Source organism: Plectropomus leopardus, chromosome 1 (assembly GCF_008729295.1).
Source record: "Plectropomus leopardus isolate mb chromosome 1, YSFRI_Pleo_2.0, whole genome shotgun sequence".
NCBI lineage: Eukaryota > Metazoa > Chordata > Actinopteri > Perciformes > Serranidae > Plectropomus > Plectropomus leopardus.
The window spans coordinates 21,983,239-22,001,478 of record NC_056463.1 but is presented as its reverse complement, the minus strand read 5'-3'; the positions used below and the strand labels follow the sequence as shown (position 1 = coordinate 22,001,478).

Here is an 18,240-nt window from a genome sequence, read left to right as displayed (position 1 = left end):
TTCTCTCTTAATCAGTCTCACACTTCAACTCAAGAGCTCCACTCGCAAGATAAGTGTTTATTTGCAATGTAGAACTAATCAAATTTATGATAAAAAAAATAATATTTCTGCATACTGTGTTCTAACATTTAAGATGTATGGAATCAGTAACCTACATTGTAATGAGTGTGACTTAAACCTGCAAGATGTTTTTGGCCTCTTGGGGTAGTGGAAACAAGTTATGAAAACAATGTTGCCATATCATCACAATTTAAAGGAGCAGTGTGTAGGCTTGAGTGGCATCTTGCAGTGAGGCTGCAGATTGCAACCAAGGGAATACCCCTCTGCTCGACTCTCCTTTTCAAGCCTACATCGGCCTTAAAGCTACAGTTGTTAATTTTTATGATAATAACTTTTGTGTCATATTTGCTGAAACTGTCACTAAGAAGTACATGAGACACAACTCCCTTTGTAGATATGAACAATTGATGTATAAAGAGAACTGGGTATAGTATTGGAGGCCTGGCCCTGTTCACTCCTATAAAAGTTGCTTATCATGGAGCCAAAAAAGGTTGATAAAGTCAGTATGAAATTAACCCAATCTTACGTATCATGGTGCGCATAGTGGTAAAGACTTACAGCAGCCAAATGACTAACTTACAGCAGCTGGGCGTCTAACTTCTGGTTTTTCCCTTCGCTAATTTAAATGATTATATGGATCCAATCCTAAAATTAAAACGAACGATTTTGTGGGGGTTGTGATGCTCCAAACAATTTTCACTGATTTCCAAATGTCTCTTTGTGTAAGCTTATGGGAGAAAGTCTTGTCATGTCATGTCATTATGTCAGCCCACATTCAGACAATATAATTCTAAAAAATATGTGACTTTTTAGCTCACTTTTGGGAAAAAAAAAAAACATCCACAGTCCTTGCCATCTTGCTTATCTGTCACTCGGGGAGAAAGAAATTCTCCTGGTTGTAGTCACACAGCTCTTCTCAAAGAAGAGATGAATTTTTTTTTTTTTTTGTCAAATGTCAGGATAAACAGCAGGGGGCTAAGCCAAATACAGAATTATGTGCTTGTACACATACCTGGGCAAACATCGCCTGGCTGTGAGAAGCTAGTGTGCTAGTGTCTCTGGATCTTAAGTGTAGACTTTATTCAGACTTATCACGGCTCCTTCAGCATAACTCTCACGAACTCTTCTCTATTGTCAGAGCTTAGTGAGCAGGAAACCACAAAATAATTCAGTGGTAATGTCTAATGTCTGAGCTCAACACTTGCCAAAAATGCAAAGCAGAATGTGTTGTTTTATCTCATTGTGTGTCTTGATTCTTCTGCTTTTGGGGACACAAAAGTAAAATCTTTAATGAATTGTCCCTTTTACAGTACATCCTGTTCCTGTTAAGGACAAACTGAGAGGTAGAAGGACACGAGACTGAGTAACTCCACAGCTGAGTTGAGCCTGCTACTCTCCAAGTGAATTCAGCCAGAAGAGAGACAGAAAATAATAGCTATTCACCAAAATCCTCACTGAGGGGGAACTAAGCTGCTGTTCAATCCCTGTTTGTTTCTTTCACATCGGCATCCACAAGTTTACCTTCTTCACTGAAGTTGAAAAGTCTTATAATCTTTAATATAAATTTTCCTTTCGTTTTGTTGCCTTGTCTGTTTTTATTACATACATGTGGCAACACATTTTTCTAGTTTTTTTAATATCTAAATTCTACTTCACATTTTTTTCATTGCCTATTGTATCACTTAAAATGCAGCAATTATAAAATAACAATAAATGCTTATATTTCTTGTATTAATGCCCAGTGTGTAGGATTCAGTGACATCTAGCAGGGGGTTGCAGACCTGAAACTTCTCCTAATTGTCAAGTCTGCAGGAGAGTGATGGTGGTCGATGCAAAAATGTGTAAATGTGGCCAAATCTAGAGAAACAACATGGTGGACTCCCTGGGTGAGGACCCCCTCTGTACGTAGATCAAAATGGCTCAATTTAAGGTAACGAAAACACAAGCTTATTTTTGGGTCATTATACACTAATGGAAAAAAAATATATCTACATTATTTGGCAGATTTGACTAAAGACTTCAACATAAACAGTACAGATAATATATGTTCATCATTTAGTTGTTATTTCAACACTGAATCTTGAATAATAAATATTTCATTACTCATTTTGTAATGATGGTCAGGTCATTCAAAATGTTACGGTGTTGTGATGATTTGACACAAATAGGTATTTTCATAAATTTAGTGACGCAAATCTATGACAGATTAGCACAACCCATTTAGAGCGTAATTACATCCAAAATGAGCAGCCAAGTGCCTGGGTCACTGTGTGTGTGTTTTAAGCTTTGTGTGTGCATGTGTGTGCGTGTGTGTGTGCGTGTGTGTGCGTGTGTGTGTGTGTGTGTGTGTGTGTGTGCGTGTGTGTGTGTGTGTGTGAGAGAGAAAGTTAAAGAGAGAGAGAGAGAGGCAGATGGACAGCAGGGTCACTAAAGGCTAATTAATTTCTTTTCATAATTTCTCAAGTGCCAAAGCAATCCATTAGACATGGCTGGCTATAAATCATCTCAGCCTCAGCATGCCTGTCTGCCTGCGTGTGTGTGTGCAAGCATGCGTGTGTGTGTATTAGCCAAAGACGTGGTGCTTCTTGTGAACAAAGCATCCCTGAGATTTCCTCCAACATGCACACTCAACACCCGCCAAAGGCAGAAAACCATCAGTTTCACTGCAGCTAAATCTATGAGAGAACCTCGAAGGTGTGTGTGTGTGTGTGTGTGTGTGTGAGTGTGTGTGTGTGCAATGAATTATTAGAGATGCAGTTCAATTGGCTTAGAGCCTTGACAGATGCAATTTAAATCTCACTGACAATGAATCAAAGTGACATTTCATGTGAGTTTCTTGTTTTCTCGATTGTGGTGACATCTTTGGTGATAAATACTCACCACTTTTAGCCTGCGCTTATTTTACAATCAATTCCCAACATTCCCAACACCTTTTGTTTAGTTAACAGACTGGACAGTTAAAACAATGTTGAGTCAACATAATATATACAAATTATGGTAGAAATAACCACAGAACTTCACCTCCATCCTGAAAGTTACCATATTTATATGGTGAAACTCTACAAACATGCCACTGATGATAAGGTTGTCTCAACACAATATGATCATAATGTCTGTAACATAAATAAAGAGCACATCAATGCCACAGAAAAAATTAGACCTGCAGCTGGACATTAGATCTAAAAAGTAGCAGCTGAGTTTAGGCCCAACCTGAAAAAGTAGATTGCAGCTAAAAACGAAAAAAAAAAAAAAAAAATCTTGTGAGGAGCCACACCTGGATCAATCTTAGGTACCTTTTCTTCTTCTAAGTTTTTTTTAAGGTAAAAGGTGAGTTTTGACCTAGCCACTGTCCCATTCTCCTTTCCAGTAGCTGAGCAAATAATTTTTTATCAAATACATGGGGACATAATATGCATGTAGTACATTATGTCCCTACACACACGACTGCATGAAATTAGGTGTGCACACACACGTACACACACTCAGATATACTGTAGTCTCACAATCCATGAAGCAACGCGTGCAATGAACTAATTTTCCCCTGAATTAATGAAATGGAATAACAATTGGATATCAGTCGTCATGCATAGTACAAAGATTTGTAAAGCGCACTTGTCACAGGAAAAGGAGGAATTAGTTCCAGTTACTGAATTTCAACACCTTTTATGAGCTCTCGCTCCTCTACCTCTGAACAAGGTAATGGTCATTAACTTACATTTCAATTTAGAATCAGGGGATGGACAGACATGTTTCAGGACTGTTTTGTGTAAGAATATTACTTAATCCACCAATGACTGATGTAGCAACGTCCCAATGAAATTTCAGTGAAAAAAACATTATAGTTACCCCAAGACAAATACGTTTTTATAACCTCATTTTTGCTGTCATCCTACTCCTGATTTGAAATCGAACAATCTATAGTGGCTGTTTCAATGTACCACAGTTCCTGGGCCACCACGTCTGCAAGGTGCATCAGTTTTGACTCGTGTCCCAGCTCCTCTGTGTAAATCTTCAACAAGGTTTACTTAGAAAGCAGAAAAAAAACACAAAAAGCACAGCAGGCTAAGTCCATCCAAAGTCACATCTAGTTCAGTCCACTACTGACTTGATGTCCTAAAGTCACGTTCCACACTATAAAGTAAAATAGTGTACGGTGACGCATGGTCAAAAACTTATTTCAAACCACACCCATGCAGACTTCTTGCTCTTTCTAAGCATGACGTCATCCTATCCGCATTTGTCATGCGCACTAAACCATAACTGTGGTACACAGGTTAGCCTTCAATATAATAGAAACATTATTGGTAATATAAATATAAACATGTCTACCACTCAAACCACACAGAAACTGTTATATAAATCTAAATAAATCAGAACCTCTATCATATGTAATAAACCAACCCAAACACTTTAACCAAGCATAAAATATGTTATCAAGTGGCTCTTACACAATCAATCAATTAATCATCCCACAAAACATAAGCCCTCTGTGGCTGTGAAGGATGGCTGTGGCTTTCCAATGGCCAAATAACTGAAACTGTCTTTCAGTCTTGGACAACTGCAGGCTACAAGCGACAAAGAACTAGTGATGCCTGTTGGCAGGATATGTGGTGGATCACATGTTGTCCAGCTCTGCAACTCTCCATCTTTCAAATGGATCCTTTGAAAAATTGTGGTTGCAGGCAGGGTTTTTTACTTAAGTGACAATGCATAAAAGCAAAACATAGGCTGCTATTTCTTGTTAACAACAATTGTATGACAGGGTAGCAGACTCAGTGCTTCAACCTATATGAACTGTGTTGGTTCAGGTCAGGTCGGACATAACACACAGAATAACTGGGTCAGGCTTGGTTACTACAAAAATATGCTCTCTATGAAGCTGACAGAGTTTATTCCTTTGTTACTATTTTTTAACATAGAGCCACCTTCTACCTCTCTTATTGTTGCACCACAGGAGCGTAACTATGTTGGGAAGCCTCCCAGCATACACTGTAAAAAAGGATTAATGGACATAAGTCTCATGTTATGTGTGTGCTTCCATTATTAATAGTGTTAATGTGCTCCTCACTGTGTTCCATAATAAAGCCATTGTTTTCACATTGGCCCTGTTGTTACACAATTAATCATACCAACAAATCCAGTCAGATTAGAGTGATGTTGTGTGACAGTTGGTGACATTCTCAATGTGAAAACAAAGGTGGGTTCATTGCTGAGCTTATGATGTGCCTGTCAGTAAAGCTGCAGTTCAAGTTGAAATCTGTCACTACGTTCTTTCGCCCTGTGAACCTCAGCTCATCATACTACTGTCTTAGCGCTCAAAGCATATTTCCATGTTTTTTTCTCCACTGTAAATGGTGCAAAAGGACAGTTGCCAAAAATAATGCAATAAAATGGAGAAACATAACATCAGACCTGGCAGACTTTTTCCTGCTTTCCCTTTTACTTCTTGTTGTAACTCCTGTCTGACTTCTTTCTCACATATTAACAAACTTGTTTAGCCATGCTTTTTCCTGTTAAGAAATAATTCCAGGATGAGACATATCCCCTCCTTTAAAGTGTTGAGAAATTAATCCACGCTTTTGTGTCTTCACTCTTAGATTACTGTAATTCTCTGTATGCTTGCCTGTGCCAAGGAGCTGCAGCTCGCCTTCAGCTGGTTCAAAACACTGCAGCTCATCCTCTAACAAAGAGAAAAGCACAGGGGGCACATTACCTCAATTTTGGCCTCTCTCCATTATCTACTAGTGGAGTCTAGAGTTAAGAATAAAACTTTGGTAATTACCTTTCAAGTAGTGCTAAAAGGTTAAGTGTCTGGGTATATTTCTGGATTGTACAGTACAGCAACTAACAGGGGAGTGGCTGTTTTTTGCACCTGTTATTTGGAATACTTTACGTTATATACAAGGTCATCCAACTTAACGGACTTTAAAAAACATTTAGAGTTTTAGTCCTTCACCTTTTTAGATTGATGTAGTTTCTGTCATACTTATATAATTCCTACATTAAATCTTTTTCTATTCTATGCAGGGGGCGTGTCCGCTGGAGGAGCGGAGGCCATGTCCAATGGCGGGACTATGATAATGATGCTTCTCGTTTTTATACTGCTACATCGTCAGGGGCTACATTGCTGAGTATAGCTCCAGTGTGTCATCCAGCTATGGTTTAAGGCCCACTCAAAAAATCTTAAAACAGGTAAATGGTGAAAAACTGTTAACCATCTAACTTCACAATTCAGTACTATATAGTAAAGGGTCTTTGTAACATGTTTTCAACAATCAGCTTCCAACATTTTTAATGTGTTTTGAAACAAATCTCTGAATTCACTTTGACTTTACAGACAGATTTTTCTGCTAGAAAGATGGTCCTTTGATAAAATTAGGCTGTCCATGCAGTAGATAGATGCAAATACTTGGTGCTGTATGACCATAGAGAAATTGGCTGTGGTATTTGCTTTTGTTCAAGAGGTAGGAAACTGACAACTACCAGCATGCACTGTACCAGACCAATAAATGCTCCCACTGGTAGGTGACATAATGCAAGCTTGTCGGTTTTAACACAGGAAACAATATGGTGGCCAGCTGGTTACAAACAATCTCGAATTACAGTTAAATGGTAAGCTAACATATGTAAGGCAAGAAACAGGCAATGCAGCAACAGAATTTCGGTTGTTCTTCGGTCAGTGTTGCTTAGTTTTACTGTTTGATCTCAGTTTTCTTTTTTTAAACAAATTCAAACATAATACCAACATTGTGGTGATTTATTGCTGGTTGAAATTGGCAAAGTATCTTGAATGGTTTTAGTCAGCACTGTGCAAAATGTTTTATAATGCACTACATTAATGAATCATTCTCACTTACTTGTAGCTCAGAGCAAATGGCTCTTAATTTATTTTCTTTTGATAAGATAGGAGCAACAGAATCTTGCATCCTTTGTAAACAAATAATATTCAGATCAAGGTCTAGCACTGAATCTTTGTCCTTTGATAACAGTCACTATGAGTAGTTTAGACTGTGCAGAAAGCTCCCAGTTTTTCTTCGACAAACATAATGTGGTTTAACTCACCAAGGTCCATGAAACTGTGTTTCTGGAATGAAGATATGTGTGCGGATGGCTTGACCTTTTTTCATTGCACATTGCTTACTTGTGGTAATGTAGCTCTGGTATTTCTTTTTCATTCAGCACAAACAGATAAATAGGCAGCAGGTGGATAAATGGAAGAGATGCTGGTGGGTTGAAAAGTAAAAAAAATTTTGGTCAAGTCACGATTTAACTGAAAAAGAGGCAAAGAAACTCGCTGGATATGAGCCTTTTCATGTTCCCTTTAAGTTTCAGTGGCCCTTAAAGTCTCAGCAGTGACTCCCAGAGCTCCATATCTTTTGAGAAAAACACAAAGGTCATAAAAAGGTTGTTACATTGCATATGTCAAAGTGAAGTGTGATGAGACATGATGAAAATCCAGATGATGAAACCTTAGGACAGACAGCCAGGCTGTAAAGTAGAAAATGTGTCAAGTGCAGTTAACAGTTAGTCTTTGCCATGATAAAACCAGGATGTTTTTCGATACGGTACAACTTTATAACACATACCTGCCAGCCAATCAGAAGAGACAAGGAAAATGTTGTTGGTTTCAGCCTCTGTTAATTTTGTCTTTGTTAATGTCCTTTTATTTCATGTCTAAATTGTAATGACAAAGCAAATGAAAAAATGTTGACATCAATAATTACGGCAAAATCTCTGCTCATTATGTCGTGGTGAGTAAAGACAAGACAAAATAGTTGGCTCTGATCCAGCAAAATACCCAAGGTAGATTGCAGTAGCCAGCTCAAAGCGTAGATTGTTTTCCTATTTAAACGGAGTAGAGCTAAATTATGGTTTACTCTTCTGATCGTTTACAGACACTAACTCATTTGGCAAACATTTTACATAATTTGGCATTACAGTTTTTTTATCCCCATGTAAAATGAAAAAAATATATATAATGTTTCCTAGATAATGCTCATCTGCCTTAACAGTTTACACTTTTTTAAAAACACAGATTTATTTAACCAGAATTTTACTGAGTCAAATATAAAAAAAAGACCATGTGGTTATTTATATAATCACAACAGTGATGATCCCAAAACTTTAACAATGTGGTCATTTTTTGATCTTTCCTCTGAGTTGTTTTAGTGCCTATATGGCTAACCAAACTTTAGTAACAATTTTGGGAGACACTGACATACTAAGTCATCCTGTCTTTAGTGGCATCAGATCAGTCTGGATGGTATGCACAAACAACACATTTTGTTGTAGATTTGTTTAATGACAAATATGCATTTTCCATCATGGCCTTATTGGAAAAAAAAGTATCTTCACTAAGACCTGCAAACTCTGCTACAACCACAGGGTATGTTTTTTTAGTCAACATGGCCTCCTATTCAGAGTCATCCAGTAAAATATGAGAAAAACATAACAAAGCCGAACAATCAAGAGACAACACATTGGAATACAACCCACATCGACACAGAGAGACTGTCAACAGCATGCAGTCAAAAAGAAATGAGATTAGTGTGTGTAAAAACTGTGCAGTGGGATTTTGCCTCTTGCCATAAAAAAAGGGAAAACTACATTTGTGTCCATGGACTGACAATAAGTGGAGAGACAGAAAGAGAAAGAGAGGGAGGGAAAGAGAAGAAAGAAAAACCATGGGATTTTAAGGGTGAGTATGATCAAGATGAGAGCAGAGAAGCTTTGATGGGAGAGGAGGGGAAGATGAAGGGAGAGCTGGCAGCTCCTCTCTCTCTCAGACACTCTCTAAGGACAGACTGAGCTAATCTACTCCCTCTTTTCCTTTCATTTAATCACTGTCGCAGTTATTCTCTCCATTTTGCTCACATTCACAATTTCTTCTACTGAGTCTCTTTTTTTGTGAAGAGAGAGCAATGCTCCAGATATGGCTACCTGCATTCAAAACACCCATGCATATATGCATATATACCTATAAGAATACGCACACGGACAAAGATGATTATAACAACAAAAGTCTCTCTGATGGATTCATATCAATTATACGTTATTTTAATGCCACAATAACTGCATACACCTGCTCATTCTGCACACACAAAAACATACTGTCAATCATATGTGTCAACTGTCAGAGACCTTTCTATACTGTTTACACTGTGATGATAACCAGCGGCAACCTCCGGGGCTAAAAAATTAAGCCAACGCTGACGTGCCAAAAACTCACTTCTCTGAATGGCCCCTTAAGGCTGACTTCAGAGGTGAATCAATCCCCATAGACCCCCAGGTTAAAATCCCCAGCGTTACAGCAGAAATAAACATGTTTACAGCCTGTTACAAAAATGGTTTTGTTCTCTAGGGCTAATTTCAACATTCATGACAACTGTATGGGGGTGAATTTTTATATAACTGACCTGTTGATGATTAATTAAGACTAAAAGTTATACAAATTTAAAGGCGGGGCCACTTGAGTGACAGGCTGTCTGTGAGGCATCGCTACAAGCAGTGAGTCAGAGTCAAGCCTCTCTTCTCCACAGCTCTCAATATGCTGTACAAGACTTCAAAATGGTAGTTCACAAACCAAAGAGTGAGTAGCTACATCCATTATTTTATACAATCGATAGGTATAGCACTACACTATCCCTTAAATATCTCTGGCTCCACTGGAGGAACTTTTGCAAATTCCAACCCATTCGCCTGAATAAATCTTGGCATTGTACGTTTCTGCAAACCAGCAATGGGTCACATTGGCACATCTTATAAGGCAGGAAATGTCCGAATTGTTGTTAAAAAAAAAAATCCTGCTTTTGTGGCCTCTGACTGTCTGCTGCTTGGCAGCCATTTTGCCTCAGTGTCACGCCATCCACCATCCCTTCCTGTTCAGAAACTCAGCTCATATACATGTAATCTGAACTATGTCATATGTGTGAAATGTACAAATAAGCAAGACATCCAAAATGAATGAATGAAAATGAATTTCAAAAACAACAAATAAATATGTATCTATATTCACTGTGCAAAACACACAATGCCAACATTTTATTTTTTCAAATCAGTGAGCAAGACTGCTTTATAGTAATTTTGGATTAACATGATGTTTGTAATATACTGCCTTGAATTTTCCATCTGATATTATTTGTTATTCCCATTTGGTTATTTTATATATAATAAATCATTATTGCTGTATAAAACTACCTACACCCTTATAGGCAATTAAATACACAACCCCTACACACACACACGCACGCACGCACTCTTTTACACTTGTCCTGAGGGAAAATTAACATTTGACAAAGAGCATCTTTATTATTTCCTGAGCTCCTGCTTAAACATGCAGCGATCACACACTCCACTGCTTTAATCAATGACGTGTGTAAGAAAGTAGCTGATCAATAACACATTACCATGTAATCTGCTCCTTGACATCCATTACTGCTTGGCCCACTGGTCTGCATCATTTGGATATACTGTATGTGCTGCAGGATGGTGATGTACAGCTGTAGGCCAGAGCATGAGAGGTACTAGAGTAATGGCAACTCCAGGAGCTCATAAATTTATATCCTACATACATCAAGGTTAAATTATAGCCCAAGAGCAATTTATTCAGTCAGAGAAATAGAGGCACATAGATAAGGGTTATGTGTCAGATTGCACTCATCCTTCCTCACTTTAGTTTAAGTAGCCCTGAATGGCCGACAGGCCCTTAGGTTTGATTGCAGCCACATCGTCAGAAAGAGGAGCGGAAGAGCAGAGCACTGATAGAGCGGAGCTGGGGAGTGCTGCTGCATCAATAAGGTACTGAACAGGAGCCAGGACTCGAACCGGAGCATAACAGGCAGTACATGATATCAGATGAATCATGGGGCAGGACACTCAATAAAGAGTCTCCCATAGGAGGGAGATTTGTTTTTTCTTTTTGTTTTTTTTTGGTCCATTTGTCCATCAGGGTACACCCCACATGTCCCCTCATATCTGTACTCATCACATGGCAGGAGGCAGAGCCACCTTGCCAAAGCTCTCAAGCCAGAGTGGATAAAGTGGAGCGGGAGAGCGCGAAAGGATGGAGTGGTGCATTTGTTAAAGAGACAAGGATGGGGACAGAGAAAGGAATGAGTCACATTCCCCTTCAGCTGTCGGGGTGTGGACATTCCTGACTGATGCAGCGGGCTTGTAGGATCAGCCGTGGCAGGGAGGAGGCGGGGTGTTGCATGGTATGGTTACCGTTTGATTAGCCAAAGAATGTCAGAGTTGGAAATAATGAGTGAGTGCCATGAATCAGCATGCACTGTTAGCATCAGAACCAGCAAACAGTGATGTTTCGTTGTAGCTTGATGGATGAAAATGCCTATCTGACATAACTAAGCCATAAAAGAGACAGTGTTTTCAACTGTTTTCTCATGAGGGACGGAATACCATGTGCTTACGGTCTGTAACCATTAAACCTTAATGTCACTATTTGCAGCAGGCCTTTGATCACACGGCAGCTGAAGAGCTTCAAAAGACTGAACAGAAGCTCTACAACGCTAAAAACTAGGGCTGTCAAATGAATTAATTTGATAAATCGCAATTAACTGCAAAAACAGTCAATATTTAATCCTGATTAATCACATTTTTGAATCACACATTTTAATTCGATTATTTTGTATTTCAAATGATTTTGAAGTCCATAGTGACAAGGTAAAACATTCTTACCAGATTGTCTTGTGTAGGACAACAAAAAAAATAATAAAAACAGCAAAAATACTCAGTAGGACTAGCACTAAGTGGGCATGTCTGGAAAAGAGACTCATGGGTACCTACAGAACCCATTTTTATTCAGATATCTTGAGGTCAGAGGTCAAGGAACCCCATGAAATAGGCATTCTGTTTTTCCATCACCAATACCATGATACCAGTACCATCACTGTAGCTTTAAAACTCAGTACAGCCTCTTAAAGATGGGACTGTCCGAAAGTGATTAAAGTGATTGAACAAAAATTAACATTTTATGTATGGACCTTAATCACATTGCAGTTAATGCGTTAACCCTGACAGCTCTACTAAAAACATAAAAATTTGAGTAAACACAGTGATGTTGAAGATACAGCAAGAGGAGAGGAGAGGAGAGGAGAGGAGAGGACAGGAGAGGACAGGACAGGACAGGAAAGGAGAGGAGCCCACTGTAAATAACCCTGGACTGTCTAAACAAAGATTAACATAATCTACCTTTTAAATCAGATGCTCTTACAGGTGTTTACTGTGATTAAAAGCCCAAAGAGCTTTTATATTAATTGCTCGTTTTGCACTGTGGATATGAATAAATGAATAACACTGTGTACATGTTTTGTTGTCACAGTAAAAACACTTCCTATTATCCAGTCTGATTGGGTGCTGCATTTGGCCTTTGTTTGATACCGAAATACAAAGCAAGTCTAAAAATAAGATCACAGAGCCAAAAACTCCAACCTATGAATTCAAATCCCTGGTAGACGTACACTATAATTTATGTCTGTGTGTGTGTGTGTGTGTGTGCTGCAGTGATTTCTACACGGGTGCTCACCAACAGCATGTGGGTGTAGGTATGTCTGCACACCATAAATATGTGCATATGTAGATAAGTGTGGGTTTAGCTCGATGAAGAAACATGCACCCCTCAGTAGCGTCGAAAATGTGGCCTAATCCTCCTGGAGGCAGAGTGTTTGGAGTGGGATAAGTCCAATTCTTCTGCATGACTTGAGACCATCTGCACACAACTTGACAAAATGAGCAAACAACGCTACGTTTTTTAAAGCTTCTTTTGAATTAAAGCTTGTTGTTGGAGCTCCCCAGGGAGTGAGAGGTTGTCAGGAACGAAAGTTAACATGTCGTCTGCCTGTTAGTGATGCAGTGCATGTGCTTCTTTGTACGTGGATATGTGTGGTTTCTCTGCAGGAGGGCCAACTGCTTTAGCTCCGTTCCATTCATCAAAAACCCAGGGTCTCGCTGGGAGCAGTAATTGGAAATTTCAGAGTTCAGGTTATTTAGTGCTAATTAGCTGCATTACACAGCAGTAAGGTGACAAGTGACATCCAGGGCACCGACAGCGACCCCTCCCCTCCACCCATTACTCGAAAGGAGCTTGAGGAGCACAGATATCAAGACACTTCCTCTAACCAGGGTGACTATCCCCGTCAGAACCGACTTAGAGCACAAAGTTAAAAGGTTACCCGAGGCTGCCTGGAGTAATTAATCGTTTCAGCCTTTTCAAATCTGTCAAGCCCCTGCATCGTTTCATTGTCCTGAGCTACACTGTTGTCCTGAAATTATCAAAGAATTAAAAGCTAAAAGTCACTTCAGCTCAACTGCATGAAGGGCAAAGCAGTATGGTTGAGATGAACTAAAATTAACTTCTGTGCTCGCTACCAAAAGGAAAGTAAAAAGGACAAGACACTGTCACAAAAATACCAAAGCACTGAGTGTGTGTGTGTGCTTGTGTGTAGCTGTGTCTAGTTAGACTTTGTCATCCAGCCACGGAGCAAACAAAATGTCTCCTCGGACAGCAAGAGAGGGTCTGAACATTTGGGGGATATCTAGGGCAAATAATAAGCTGCCATTCAGAAAGGCCCTTTGAAGAGCTGTCTGTGGTTTTAACTGTGATCGACAGGACTGACATTTACCGAGTCAACCTCAGACTGCAGTCTGCCATCCTCACGAGACAAAACTTTAACCTCAGCCAACATTTGCTACGTTAAGTCAACAACCTGCCTCTATATTCCTGGCTTTTGTATAGATGAAATTGGAAGAGGCAGAGAAATCAAGAGTGACGAGACAGGGATGTGTTAAAGGAGGGAGACAAGTGTACAACATTAAGACATTGTGTTTGTACATCTCAAACAAAAACTAAGTGGTTTGGTGCTGCAGAAAGGAGCAATAAACAGAAGTTTAAGGACATCCAAGAGCAATGCAGCAGAACTAAATACTCAGATAGACTCTGCTTTTAAGGTTTTTCAGGATATTATAAAAAAAATGTAATTATTACATACCTTTACAGGTGGTGAATGTGATCAAGTGTACACATTTGAAATAAAAACAGCAAGTTTCTTTGTGTTTCTTTCAGTGTTTATATGAGCTAGCTATCCCTTAATTTTCTCTAGGTGTATTAGGTCAATGGTTCTTATGAAAGTACTTAACTTATCAGAACACTGAAATGGATTTAAAATAAGTTTTGCCTTTTCTGTCATATTTTTTCTTTATAATATTAGCCTGCTATGCATTGACATTTATGAGATAGCACATGCATTCATCCATGAGTTACGAGCTAAATTATGACAGCTAGATAGTCAGCAGAGGTAAAATAAATGGTTTAAAAGGACTGCAAACGTGGCTCCAAGAGGGAACTTTTAGGAAGAGAAGTGCAGATAAAGAGGAGAATATTTCAAGCTGCCCAGTTGAAGCTGAAGTGGAAGTGTATCGAGTGCAAGTGCTGGTGCTACTTAAGAAGAGTCAGTGAAGTCTCCACAGCACCTGACGAGGGGCTGGCCCTTACGGTGTAAGAGAGTTATGAGGTAGAGCTTACCAGTTTTAGTGCTTCCTCTTTTAACAGTGCAGCTGACAACAGTCAACAATAAATAATCTTAAGAGTAGGAATAAACCTGCCTCTGCAGTGATCTGTCCAGACCTTAAAAGGGTAAGCCTACACTACTGTATTTAAATGTCGGCTATAATGGTGATACTTTGAGAGTCTAATTTATTCTGAGGTGCTACGCTGTGTTAAAAGTTTGAGAATCGCTGTCATAATGGGCAATCGATTTAATCAATAATATTAATGGAAATATTGGATTTTTATGCATCAGTGTGATTCAGCATTGCACTTCTGTAACACTGTCAGATTTGCAATGTGTTAAAAAAAGAAAACTAAATTGATGCAGCAGAACCAAAGACAGTCTTTTTTTATTTAACAGGGTGTTTTTTCCTTGTCAAAACTGGACACCCACTACATTACCCACAGAAGTCTGGTCCGTTCACTTATTAATAATTCAACACCTCCAGATTTTTAAATTTTCTAACTTGTAGTCTTCAGCCCCGACTGGTGCTGACGTCACTTGAGGACATTTATCAGATGTCACACAGCTCCCTCTGGAGCCACACAGGACTTAAACAACTATTTTTCACACAAGACTCATGAACAGACTCTGACGTACATAAACTGAGGGGTACTGCTTTAACAGTTTCTCAACAAATATGGATATCATGATGTAAATTGACATACAGTATATATCATGACAGATGTAATTCATATTGGCTATCTCCACAGTGATGGTTTTTGAGGTTAGGAGTATAGGAATAGATCATTTTTACAGCACAGACATTTTGGCTTGTCATAGCAGGGAAATCACAGTTGTTGTTCATAATTCATGGCTTAACAACTGCTGTGTTCTATTCAAGTGCCCCAGTAAGCCATGACAATGTGACAGTGAGCCAGCATGCACAACAAACCATTGCCATGACAGCAGACATTTTGACAAAATAACAACTGCATTCTATGTATGTGAGCCTGTCACACTGTTACTGGGATACGTGATGTAAACGAGCCATCGTTAGTGAAATTTGTTTCACCTGTGCTTTTCCTGTTAAAAGTCAAAATGTCTGCTGTGACGAAAAGGTCTATGAATGTCGTCACAGAGGAAGGTCTAAGAAATGATAAAACAAAAGAGTGTGAGTGTGTGAGTAGAGTTTCAAGGGCGTTCGTTAGAGGGTATCACTAGACTGAAAGAATAAATGGAGTGTACAACAAAGCTGCAGGCAGGTGACTTTCAGGTGTGTGTGTATGTTGTGTGTGTGTGTGTGTGTGTGTGTGTGTGTGTGTGTGTGTGTGTCCCTCATGGAGGCCTAGGGTCAAACACAGGTCTGGCTGTTTTTTGCTGAAGTATTCATTGGCTTAAGTTGGTGCTTGTGCACTGGACTCTGTGGTGAAGGGAGACTGAGCCACAACAGGATTTCCACTTAATGATCTGTCTTTAAAATCAGCATCTGTCTTTGTATCGTGGCAGTTAATTCTGCAGAGTTGCTTGTTTCCCCGTCCTATGGGATGTTTTGTTTTATTCACAGTGTCAGTTGAAGCTACTTAAGTCCATCCTTTCAACATGTTATTATGGATCCCACAGCATGCTGTGATGGCTCGTACTCATCACGCTAACACATTGAAGTTGGAAGCACTTAGGCATACAGTCTGCTAATAATTCATTAAATGTAAGTTATTAAGAGTCAAAGTATTGAAATGGGCCGCAAATTATTAAAATCTAAAGTTTACATTTCATTTCATGCTCAAGGGCGGCACAGCATTTTTCTGAGGGCTGACATTGGCCTGTGGGCCGCAATTTGAGCAAGAATGTTGCTGTCACCATTATTTGGCATAATCTCTATAAACAGATTCTGCATGTATCCAGAGTCTGCAGGCTACAAGACTAGATTTTGCTATCAGAGGCATTATGGTTTCCATTTGTAGTCCTATGAGTATTGACCAATCACATTTGACGGAGGGTAAAGAGTCTGTGCAGAGAGTCAGTACACACTGCAAAGTCGGAACCCACTGGCTATTGTATGACGACGAGTTAGCTTTATGCTGGCTTTTTTAAATGTATCTGCATTCTTTTGGCAGATATCTGCTTATAGAGATTAGCCATAATGACTGGCACACGAGAAGAGGGAGTCTTCACTCAGATAGCCACTGGCTATACTGGTTCAGCCTGAAATATTTGCCCTCGCCCTCAGAGGCTTATTGTCATCAGACCAAAAAAACAATGGGTTCCAAGATCGTATTTGGCATTTCGAGTGCATACATACATGCTCGTGTCCTGAGGGTCACTGGGGTCACTAATATTCTGCAGTACCCCTTGGGACATTCAAACGCTTGTACTCACACACTCACACATTTTATATACTCACACACTCATCTTCACTCCCTCTATTCACCCTGCTAACCCCCATTACCCCTCTGTGCTGACAGAGAGCTTTTCCAGTCCAGGCCACAGAAAAGGCTCTCCTGCTGCCTCCCAATCGCTGACATGCTCAAAGACACCCTTCCCCTCCTCCTCACTCTTTTTCCCTGCACTCCCACAGTCTCTTATTGCCTGTATCACTCCCATCGCCCTATCTCTGTGTCATTCTGCAGCTCTCTCTGTCATCAAAATGAACTTTGAGTTAGTTTTTTGTGTGTTCTGGTTTCTGGTTGTGCTCTGTAAAGTTGCTGTCAGCTCCAATCTGGTGACCCAAGCAGCTGTGAGAGAAAAAACACTCCATAAACCCTTAGAAACATGAGAGGGAACACTGGCCAACAAACACTGGAGTCCCCAAAAGTTGCTAAATATCAGCAGCCAGTTGATTTTTCATTTGGTCATAATGTTACTCAAGCTCAGTGTGCTGTGGAAGATATGGCACTGATGTGAAGTTCCTGTGCTCCTGGAATGGATTTTTTAAGTGTTTTAAGAGATACTGGGAGGTAAAAGTCACTTTTGAACAATTGTTTATTTGGTTTTATTTTTCATTGAGCCTCGAGAGGCAGGTTGCTCCCTTAAGCTGACTGACCGTCTAAATGCAAGCCGGTATTGATTGTCCTTCCTCCGGCCTTTCACACAGCCTTGCTGAGGACACATTAAATGTGTTATAAGCCATTAAGCGCTCCAGGCCTCGAATCTCACCTGTCTAACTTAAAATATATTGACATATTGTGCTCTGACAAACTTTTTAGCTTTTGACGTAGCCTCTAGGTTTGTTCTGATGCCTGAGCAGTGTGCCTGTGTGTGTGTGTGTGTGTGTATGTGTGTGTGTGTGTGTGTTTGAGCTTGTGCCTGTGTCTATGCAATATACACTCTCAGTACTGTGCTGAACACTGGGGAGCATGTGTCAGTGTATGGTTGTGTTGGGTACACGCAGAGACATTGAATCTGTGTGTGCTGGCGAGTGTGTGGTTTGTGTGTGTGTGTGTGTGTGTGTGTGTGTGTGTGTGTGTGTGTGTCTGTGTGTGTGCGTGCGTGTGTGTGTGTACAGGGAGCAGGCTCGTCCTCTTGCTGCCCCGGGGGCTCAGAGCCCATTTCCTGTTGTGCAGTGTGATAAGTTTCCCTGTCAGATCCTCCCAGCACCACTATATTTCTGATAAGCTCCACTGCTAGTTTTCCCGACCTCTGGCACTGAGATCAATTTGAGATTGATTCAGAATGCCCT

General features: G+C 39.8%; 1 protein-coding gene across 1 annotated transcript in view; it reads right to left on the bottom strand.

The window, feature by feature from the left end:
- si:dkey-234i14.2 (RNA-binding Raly-like protein) overlaps positions 1-18,240 on the bottom strand; it is a 42,771-nt gene that overhangs the window by 10,408 nt on the left and 14,123 nt on the right. The gene's annotated exons all lie outside the window — the stretch shown is intronic.